We start from the raw sequence: 10,923 nt of genomic DNA, 5'->3' as shown, positions 1-10,923 counted from the left end.
TGTTTTAATTAAGAAATGGAATGAAAGTTAAACAAACTTTGAAATTTCAATGTAACTGACCCGGGAGGAACGCGCCGAGGCTTCTGGTACTTCCTTACCACTTGAAAACACTTTCTAGGGTTAGCTGGCGCATAAGACGTGTGTTATCGACGGGGCAGAATGTGGTTGTGAGGGTGTGATTGTCTACGACGTAATTTCCGGCGTGCGACATCATGGCCGACGTCCTTGGATACGGGGACACAAAACAACTGCAAGTGGAAAATAAATCACTTTGAGGAACTTCCCGGGGCTTGGTTTGGACGGAGTACAATGTGGTTGAGTGGATGGGTCCATTTCTACAGTTTGGCTGTGGTTGCATGGTGCCTCCAGTGAAACGGACGCGCGAAAAGGGAGGGGACGGCGCAAAGTGAGATGAAAAAAGTGAAATGAAATGTGAAAAAGAGAGGGCTAAGTTAAGGGTTCTATTTTTTAATTTGTATTATAAGTGGTGGGCCATTCCCGGAGGTACTGCAATACCGGGTCAACCCGTGATGAGGGCGGAGCAAGCTCCGTGGCACCTCATCCCGTTGCAAAAATCAGTTTAATATCGATGTCTCCAATAGGAGACGTATCAGATATTAAGCTGATAAGAACAGATACTTTTTTCCTTTTTCATAAAAACTTTTAATACACAAGTTGAACTGAAAATACAATAAAGGACAGATAAGCCACTACCCACAAATAAAAGAATTATCACAGTGGTGGGGTAGTAGCTCTAACATAAAGAAATAAGGAGAAGAGAAGGTTGGCAAAATACATGAAATAAATTAATCGATTGAAATATTTACAGACATTATTTTAATATGATATAATGAGAATTTTTACAATGTAGACATGTATATACAATTATATATATATTTTTTGATCATTATATACACAGAGATATATACATTTACATTTATAGATATATACATATTGACATATACTATACAACTTTGTACATACAAATATTTATATACACAGAAAAGAAGTAGTATGTATATAGTAGTATATATTTTTACATATTATGTCTATATATATTACATTTATATATTTTAAGAGATGTACATTAGAGATATTTAACTATTTTACTACAGAATCATAAAGAACATTTCATATACATAAATTTTTAACAACATATATAAGATACTTATATATGAAACATGAGCTGATTAGTGGCATTGACATGGCAGAAAAAAGGAGAAGATAACCAGTACTGAGCAAAAGTAGAATAAGATAGACGAAAGTAATCAACTCTAATGCGTGTTTTTAAAATGTGCTAGAAACGCAGTACAATATCGTTCCCATTTAGCTGTTTGTGCTCAAATTTGTTAAGGTTCCGAATAGTCCAAATAGAATATTTCGCCAAAGCTAAAAGATATACACAAACAGCATATTTCTTTGAATTGGGATTTTTTGGCACCAATCCAAACCTGATAACTTCATGGGATTTTTGTAATTGACCTGAAGAAAAATGGGATAACCATGGGAAGATAACATTCCACAACACACAGGAACAGGGAAAGTAGATGAACAGATGATCAGAAGTTTCAATTCCTGATCGACAAAGAACACAGTTAGGAGAGACAGCCATACCACGGGTATGAAGAATATACCCTAAAGGGAGGGAGTCATAGATGAGACGGTAGTTAACTGATTTATGAATACAGTCCACAAATGAATGATGTAAATTGCTCCAAACAAGGTCAAATGGAATTTGTGGATATAATCTTTCTATTTTATTTTCAGTAACTTTACTCAGGAAGCATTCATAAAATTCCCGAGTGGTAAACTTTTTTATATCTACCAACGGATTCGAAACAATAGATTCAAGCAATTTAACAGATTCAAAACAATGCTGGTAGAATTTAGACTGCGTCTCAGAGTGAGGGATACGAAGAGAAGTAAAGACATGTGAGTACACACGTAAGGATAACCCTAACCAATACTTTGCAAAATATGTCCATTTTGCTGAACTACCATTAAGTAGATTTTGAACATGTTTCATTTGAAATGACCGTAATTTCGACTTGATGTGCAGAGCACCAAGACCTCCCTTCAAAAGTGTCTTATACAAAACGGAGCGCCTAATAGGTTCAGCTGTGGACTGCCAAATAAAACGAAACACCTCCCTCTGAAAGAGATCGATGTAATGATTTGAGACTGTGGTAACTTCCCCACGATACCATAGCTTCCCCAGGCCTAAAATATTGCACAAGGTAGCTTTACCAAAGACCGAAACAGGACGCCCTTTGCATGAATTTAGGACTAACCTGAATTTTGATACAATGGGATGAAATTGATCATCGTCACTGACCTCCTTGCCAACTATAATTCCAACAATTTTAGACTGGTCAATTCTAGATATACCAAAAGGATGATCGGACCTGGACTTCCATTTTCCTAAAAAAATTCCCTTTGTTTTGGACATATTTAATTTGGACCCAGATGCCCCTCCAAATCGCTTGTATAAAAATAAAAGGTTTTCTATTGAAGCATCTGTAGTACAAAACCCCAGACTATCATCAGCATATGCTGAAATTTTCGCTGAATCATTACTGCCCGGGAGTGGTATACCCTAAATTAAATGATTTTGATGAATTTTACGTAATAGAGGCTCCAGTGATAAAACGTACAAGGATGGAGACAAACCACATCCTTGCCTGACAGACCTCGTAACCGGAAATGGCCGAGAGATGTGTTGGTTAACAATTACAGAACTGGATATGTCAGTATACAGAATTTTGACCCATTTTTTAAAATTTGGACCAAAGCCAAAGGCGTCCAGTACTTTAAACAGATATTCGTGGGAGACCCTATCAAAGGCCTTTTCTTGATCTAAACTAATGAAAGCACAAGGTAGATCTTTCTGATCAATATAATCCAACACATTATGTATTAAGTGGCAATTGTCCTGTATAGACCGACCTGGTACAGCGCAAGTTTGATCTAAATGAACAATGTTCTCCATCACTGGACCTAAACGTGTGCACAATATTTTGGATATAATTTTGACATCCAAATTTAACAATGAAATAGGGCGCCAATTACGAACATTCTCTGCATTATTACTATCCTTACAAATCAAAGTAATAAGAGAATTCTTGGAAGATGAGGGTAGAGTACCCTCAGAGAAACATAATTGTACGAGACGCAAAAGCACATCACCAAGAACATCGAAAGCAAACACATAAAATTCCTTAGTAAGTCCATCTGGACCAGGAGATTTTCCATTCTCCATAGCCTTAAGGGCTAATAAATTTCTTCTTTTGATATATCACCTTCTAGAGAAGCCCAATCAGCCAAATGTAATTTAGGTAATTCTGCGAGGAAATCGTCACACAATTTCTCATCAATGGGTTCGGCCGCAAACAGATCAGAATAGAATTCAACGAAAACACCCATGATGTCTCGAGAGGTTTTCAATGTATTGCCAGAAGGGTCTAAAATTGAAGATATAGTTTTCTTTTTACCTCTCTTAGTTTCCTTGCGAAAGAAATAACTAGAAGGTTTCTCACTATTTTCGAGGTCTTTAGCCTTAGACCGGATAAGGTGACCTTGAAATTCCATAATTTCCAAATCTCTGAGTTGCCTTTTGACCTCTAATTTTTGATCAACATATTGTCCAGGATTTAAGGATTCTGCATGGCATAGATTTCGATATTGGCCTTCTAAATCTTTCCGTAGGGATACTCGGGACTTATGTCTGTCTTTTTGAACTAAACAAATGAATTCCTTAATTTGAATTTTGAAAGTATCCCACCATTCAAGAGTAATATTTTCCAAAGGGGGCACATTTGCGCTACAAAAACCTTTAAACAAAATTTTAAATGCCGAATCAAAAATAGAACTATTAGATTTCTAATATGATGGACCAAAATCTATCCCTTCAAAATCCTTTAGACTTACCGACACATAGTCGTGATCAGAAAAGGTGCATGGGGAGATTGTCGAAGTGTCGACAGCAGATAGTAGGTGGGATGAAAAGTAGAACCGGTCAAGACGAGATCCGACACCAGCAGCATTAGACCAAGAGACTGCAACTGAATCTGGAAATAGAAAACGAAACACATCAGATAGAGAAAAGTCCGAGACCCACTACTTAATAATATACTGAACATCATTGAAAACGCACCACCTGTAAATTTTGAAATAAGGCAATAGAATCTTTTGGAAATGGAAAATTAATGGTGGGAATTTTGATAATAACACACTAGATCGTAAATAACGCTCTACAGTAAAAAACGGATCGTTCGAACACATCATCGAACACATCACATGAAAACAACAAAATTCATGCACAACACACACGAAGGGCACAAATTGCATGCAGAAAGCATGCTGTTCAGGGGTATAAATGACCTTCGGCACAAAACCGTTCTCATTTTTGCAGTACTTTCGTAAGTAAAGTTTTTTCGCCATGCCAAGATTGTCACCAGAGGAACGAGAACAGGCCTTGGGTATGTTGCAGGTCGGCGCTTCAAGCAGAAACATTGCACGACGATTTGGGTGTCATCATTCGACCATTCTGAGGCTTGCTAACAGATACCAACAAACAGGAACCAGCAGGGACCGGCAACGCCCACGTCAGGCACGTGTTACCACCCCTCGTCAAGATCGAGACATTGTACGGCGCCATATTCGGGATCGAACCTTGCCCGCTGCCAGAACCGCCAACGCTGTCCAGGGTCGACGTGGTTTGATCAGCGCTTCCACCGTCCGACGCCGTCTCCGTGCGGCAGGGTTAGGTTGTCGACGCCCTGACGTTGGACCCATCCTGACTGACAGGCATCGCCGTGAACGCCGACAATGGGCTGAACAGCATCGTGTGTGGTTGTTACGACGTTGGCATGGTGTGGTGTTCTCCGACGAGTCGCGTTTTCACTTGCGAAATGCTGACGGGCGTCTACGGCTATGGCGTCGACGGGGTGAACGTTATCATCAGGATTGTGTTGTGCAAACCGATCGGTGGGGTAGAGGCAGCATTATGGTGTGTGGGAGGGATAAGTTATCACCACTGAACCGCTCTGATTGTTTGTCGTGGCAGAGTGAATGCCGTTTACTACCGTGACAACATTCTTCAGAACAACGTCGTTCCCTTCTTTCACCAGCATCAAGATCTGCACACATTTCAACATGACAATGCACGAGCCCACACTGCACGTGTTTCGATACAGTATCTGGCTAACAACAACATTCCTCTACTTCATTGGCCTGCATTGTCACCAGATTTGTCACCCATCGAACACTTGTGGGATTACATTGGCCAACGCCTCGCACGTCGTCCGCAGATCAACAACCTTGGGGAACTCGACAATGCCTTGCAGCAAGAGTGGAATGCAGTGCCTCAGGACTTTATTCAGAGACTTGTCCGTTCAATGAGGAGACGTTGCACAGCTTGTGTTGCTGCTAACGGGGGTCATACACGCTACTGACTTTCCATTTTGACCCCATCTTTATTTCATTGTCAGCTGCATTAAATCTTCACTGTTTTGCTTGATTGTTTTTTGCTTCTTTTTCTTTATCAAACATTGGTCTACACAAATATGTAAAATTTACATAGATTGCTCACTTCTGCTCTTAGAAATCCACAATTTTAGGGGTGGTGCGTTTTCAATGATGTTCAGTATATTAACTCCTTGATGTACAAAATCTCTATTACCTCCTATTTTATCTAACTTATTGTTAAGCACACAGTTAAAATCACCTCCCAGGATAATATTTCTACTTGTGACTAAATAATGTGTGATTTGGTTAAAAAATTCAACTCTATTTGCTGGTACATTTGGCGCATAAACATTAATCAATCTGATTCTGGTTATTCCAGCAGTAATATCAACAATAATATATCTACCATCAACATCAAAATGATATTTATCTATCTTAAATCCACAAGACTTGTTAATGATTATAGCAACCCCTCTGCTATTATTACTGCCATAAGACCAGAAAGCCTCACCACTAAACCTATTTCCAAATGAAGTAGCTAAAGCAAAACAATGCACATGGGTCTCTTGAAGGAAGAGAACATCAATGCCGGTAGAATTAAACTTATAAGATAAGGCAGTTATCTTATTTGGGTTATCTAACAACCCATTACCATTTATGGATAGAAAGTTGTACATAACATCTACATTGTGTGTTATCAACATATATAATGAGTACAAAAATACATATTGACTCCCTGAAAAGGGAGAAATTGTTTGTATTCGCCATTCTTATCTCATGGTCGGAGGACATGTCCAAGGCCGTTATCAGGAAGCATAAATGTGATACCTTATTAAGGCGGATCAGCCTTTTCAGCCGTATCTATCCTGGTAACCTTGATAGCACTACGGGGTGGTGTAAGGGCTGTGAAGGCTGCCTGACTTACATCCCCTGCCAGATGGGACTTAAACTTTTTTGACCCGCTATCTTGGCTTTGAGACATGGATTTTGCCTTGGATTTCTTGTGCTTTTTAACTATCTGAAACCCATCATTGCCATCAACTGTGGTGCCCATCGACATTTCAGCCAAGGCTACATCACCCTCCTGTGAGAACCCACCACTTTCCCCCTCTCCTTCCTGTACAAGATCTACACTTTCAGTATCTTTGTCTACATTCTTGTCTATATTACTATCATCTTCTACTGTCTGTACATCAGCTCCTTCTCCTTCTCCTTCTGTCTCCATTCTATCGTCAACACTCTCTCGTTCTCCCTCCTCATCACCTGTGTCACTCTCCTCCTCCACCTGAATATCACCACTATTACTCACTACATTACTGTAGGACCTCTGAACATCTTGCTCACGTGATTGCACAGACTGGGGACAAACAAACCATTGATGCCCTGTGAGACCACACTTGAGACAAATAGGGGGGCGTCCAGGAGCCGTAACAAGCATAGCCATCCCATCCCCTATCTTCACAATATGAGGGAGAAAGTTTCTTTCAGTTTCTGACAGTTCAATTGTCACCAACCTCACCCCACTACATACCTTCGCACCATCAGGTAGTGTGCAAGTTTCGTACTCAAGATTCAACACCTTTCCATATCTTGAAAAATAGTCACCAATGAAACTATCGCGGACGGTATGGTGCAACCAATGCACTCTCAAAGTGACAACCTGGTGCTTTTACATAGAAAAGGAAACATGCACATTATCATAGGGCAAGGACTTAGTTTTTTAACAGAATCTCCGCCTTCTCCTTTCTGTTGAATGTTAAATACCAGCAACCGCTTCTCCCTGCTTTCCAAAAAGCCTCTAAATCACATCCATTGAATTCCGGTATTGCATTTTTAATCACGTTAAAGAGTTTGTCTCTAGGAAAGTTCCTTACCGGACATTGCGCCTTCACTGTCAGCTTCGCTTTCTGGTCGTTAAGCTGAGTGTGGGAGAGAGGCCTGAGCTGCAACGCACTTGCCCACGCCATGGTCCACAAAAAGAAAGAGAAGAACAATGGATGGTGACCACTGAAGGTCGACCTACTACTAAAGTAGTAGGTCCCACCCGTAGACCTGCAGAACAATAGAGCAGTGGTAAATGAAGCGCACAAAAATGTCAAAACAAGCAGAATCAATATTCACCTCTGGAATCAGGAATCCTCGAAAGAAGCGATGGTCCAGACACAGATACTTTTTTTTTTCTTTTTGATAAAATTTATTTACAAATTTAATTTTAACACACGCGGACAGCGCGGTTGCTGCAGGGCGGCCTAAAATTATCACAGGAAAGAGTTGAGCCCTGCAGCATTAACAATAAAATAAACTACAGAGGAAGAGCATGAACGAAATAGAAAGTTACCATTTTTACATATTTGTATAACATATCACCATATTTACACATGCACATGATAATTCAATAGACACGGGACAAGTACACACATACCCATGTACATGATTTAAGAAATGCCGACTACGGCTACGGCACAAACATGGCAATTATACAGAATTATTACACTAAATTACAGTTTGATAAAACAGCAGTAAACAGTATATCAAAATTTACAAATTGAAAGATAATTTATGATTGCCATCGACTGAACAAAATATTGAAGTAGACAGCCAATAGTTAGAGAAAACAGTAAAAGATAAGCGATAGAAGTCGACCCTGATACGTGTCCTAAGGACAGACAAAAAACGTAACATGATATCATTTCCATTTAATTATGAGTGCTCAAATTTGTTAGAATTTCGAACCAGCCAAATAGTGTATTTTGCCAAAGTTAAAAGATAGATGCACATTGATTTTTTATAGGAATTTGGAATTTTGGGAACCAAGTTAAATCGAATAACTTCGTTAGATCGTTTTAATAAACCAAATGACAATTGATCTAACCACAGGAAAACAATATCCCACAAAACCTCAACACACGAGCAATAGATGAAGAGATGATCAGAAGTTTCTATTGCTATACCACAGAGTGGACAGTTTGGAGTGACAGACATTCCCCGAGTATACAGAGTATACCCTAAGGGGAGAGAATCATAGATGAGACGGTAATTAACTGATTTAGAAAGTGAATCCACGAAGTGATTATGCAAATTAAGCCAAACAAGCCGGAAAGGAATACGTGGATACAACGTTTCAACTTTATTTTCCACAATTGATTTTATGAGTGCTTCATAAAATTGTTTCGTAGTAAATTGAAACATATCTATCAGGAAATCCGAATGAACAGCCTCAAAACGTTTAACAGCTAAAAAACAACCCTGATAGAAAGCCGACATCGTCTCAGAGTGTGGAAATAGTAAAGAAGAAAGTGAGGGACAATAGTGACGTAAGGACATCCCTAACCAGTATTTCGCAAAAAAGGTCCACTTAGCTGAGGAATGAAACAGATTTTGAATATGCTTAAGATAGAAAGACAGCAACTTAGACTGGATGTGTAGAACACCCATCCCCCCGTCTAAAGTTGATTTATAACAAACAGACCTCCGAATAGGCTCAGCTGTGGAATTCCAAATGAACCGAAAAGTCTCCCTCTGAAAGAGTTCGACATAATGTTTTGAATAAGGTGATACCGCCCCTCGGTACCACAACTTAGACAATGCCATGACGTTGCACACAATAGTTTTGCCAAAAATAGAAATAGAGCGTCCTTTAGCACCATTTAAAACACTTCGAAATTTAGATAGTATAGGATGGAATTGATCGTTGACATTTCTACCTGTCATAATTCCAACTATTTTAGAATGCTCAATCCATGAAATACCGAAAGGGTGGTCTGATCTATTACGCCATTTACCAACGAAAATGCCGTGAGTTTTGTTAAGATTTAATTTGGAGCCAGACGCCTTGCTAAGAAGATGATATGACTCTAAAAGTTGTCCAATAGAAGCATCTGTGGTACAAAATCCCAGTCCATCATCAGCAAATGCAGATATTTTTGCCGAATCATCAGTACCTGGTAACTTGACACCAACAATTTCAGTTTTTTCCCGAATATACATTAACAGAGGCTCTAATGCTAAGACATACAGGGACGGAGATAAACCACACCCCTGCCGGACACACCTCGTTATAGAAAACGGCTGTGAAATGTGCTGATTTATTATTACCGCACTAGATATGTCCGTATACAAAATTTTGACCCATTTTAGAAATTTTGGACCAAAGCCAAAACGGTCCAGTACTTTAAACATAAACTGATGAGAAACCCTATCAAAGGCTTTCTCTTGATCTAAACTAATAAAAGCACAAGGTAAATCTTTTTGATCTACATAATCTAGCACATTACGAATTAGATGACAATTGTCATGAATAGAACGACCAGGTACAGCACAGGTTTGATCCATATGCACAATACTTCCTATAACATTGCCTAAACGTGTGCATAATAATTTAGATACAATTTTGACATCAACATTTAATAAAGAAATAGGACGCCAATTACGTACATTATCAGCATTATTAACATCCTTACATATAAGAGAAATATAAGAAGTTTTAGAAGAATTAGGAAAAGATTGTTCTTGAAAAGACAGCTGAAAGACACGGAGAAGCACATCACCAAGTACATCAAAAGTAGACACATAAAACTCCTTAGTAAGCCCATCCGGACCGGGAGATTTATTATTCTCCATAGCCTTAAGGGTCTTTAGAATTTCATCACGAGTTATGTCCCCTTCCAGTGAAGCCGAATCAGCCGAATGAAGCGCCGGTAAATCAGCAAGGAAACGTTCACAAATTTCATCATCAATAAGGCTCATAGCCAAAGAGTTCGCTATAAAAATCAACAAAAACGCCCATGATTTCACGAGAGGTTGTTACTTTACGGCCTTGAGAGTCTAAAATTGAACTGATAGATTTTTTCGTACCTCTCTGAGTTTCCTTGCGCAGAAAATAACTGGAAGGCCTTTCACCAATTTCAAGGTCTTTAGCCTTAGATCGAACTAAATGACCATTAAATTCCAGTATTTCCAAATCCTTTAATTGTTTTTTAACAGCCGCAATTTGGTCTGTATACAGTCCAGGATGTAAAGATTCAGCACGGCATAATGTTTATATTGACTAACTAAATCATTACGAAGGGATGCCCGCTGTGATTTTTGAACTGACCCAAATAACTTCAAAAAGGACACAATTTCAACCTTAAAGGCATCCCACCAATCCAAAGTTATGGACTCTAAGGGGGGAATATGATTTAAACAAAAGCCCGCAAATAAGGCCTTAAAAGAATCATTTAATAATGAATTATTACATTTAAAATAACCCAAACCATAACTAATGCCGGCAAAATCTTTCAGCTTAAACGACACATAATCATGGTCAGAAAAACTACATGGAGAAATATCTGCAGATACAACAGTAGAGCGCAGAGAAGAGGAAATATAGAACCGGTCAAGACGGGACCCGACGCCGGCTGTATTACGCCAAGATACCGCCACTTTGCCAGGAAACTGAGAGCGATAAACATCGAA

The 10,923-nt window shown here is 39.1% G+C and overlaps 1 pseudogene; it reads right to left on the bottom strand.

Moving 5' to 3' along the window:
- Positions 1 to 482: 482 nt before the first annotated feature.
- On the bottom strand, positions 483 to 664 carry LOC137274888 (U2 spliceosomal RNA; annotated as a pseudogene).
- Between the last annotated feature and the right edge of the window lie 10,259 nt (positions 665 to 10,923).

This window comes from Haliotis asinina, chromosome 2 (genome assembly GCF_037392515.1).
Source record: "Haliotis asinina isolate JCU_RB_2024 chromosome 2, JCU_Hal_asi_v2, whole genome shotgun sequence".
Classification (NCBI taxonomy): Eukaryota; Metazoa; Mollusca; class Gastropoda; order Lepetellida; family Haliotidae; genus Haliotis; species Haliotis asinina.
Note: the sequence above shows the minus strand (reverse complement) of the source record. Positions and strands in the feature narration are given on the sequence as shown.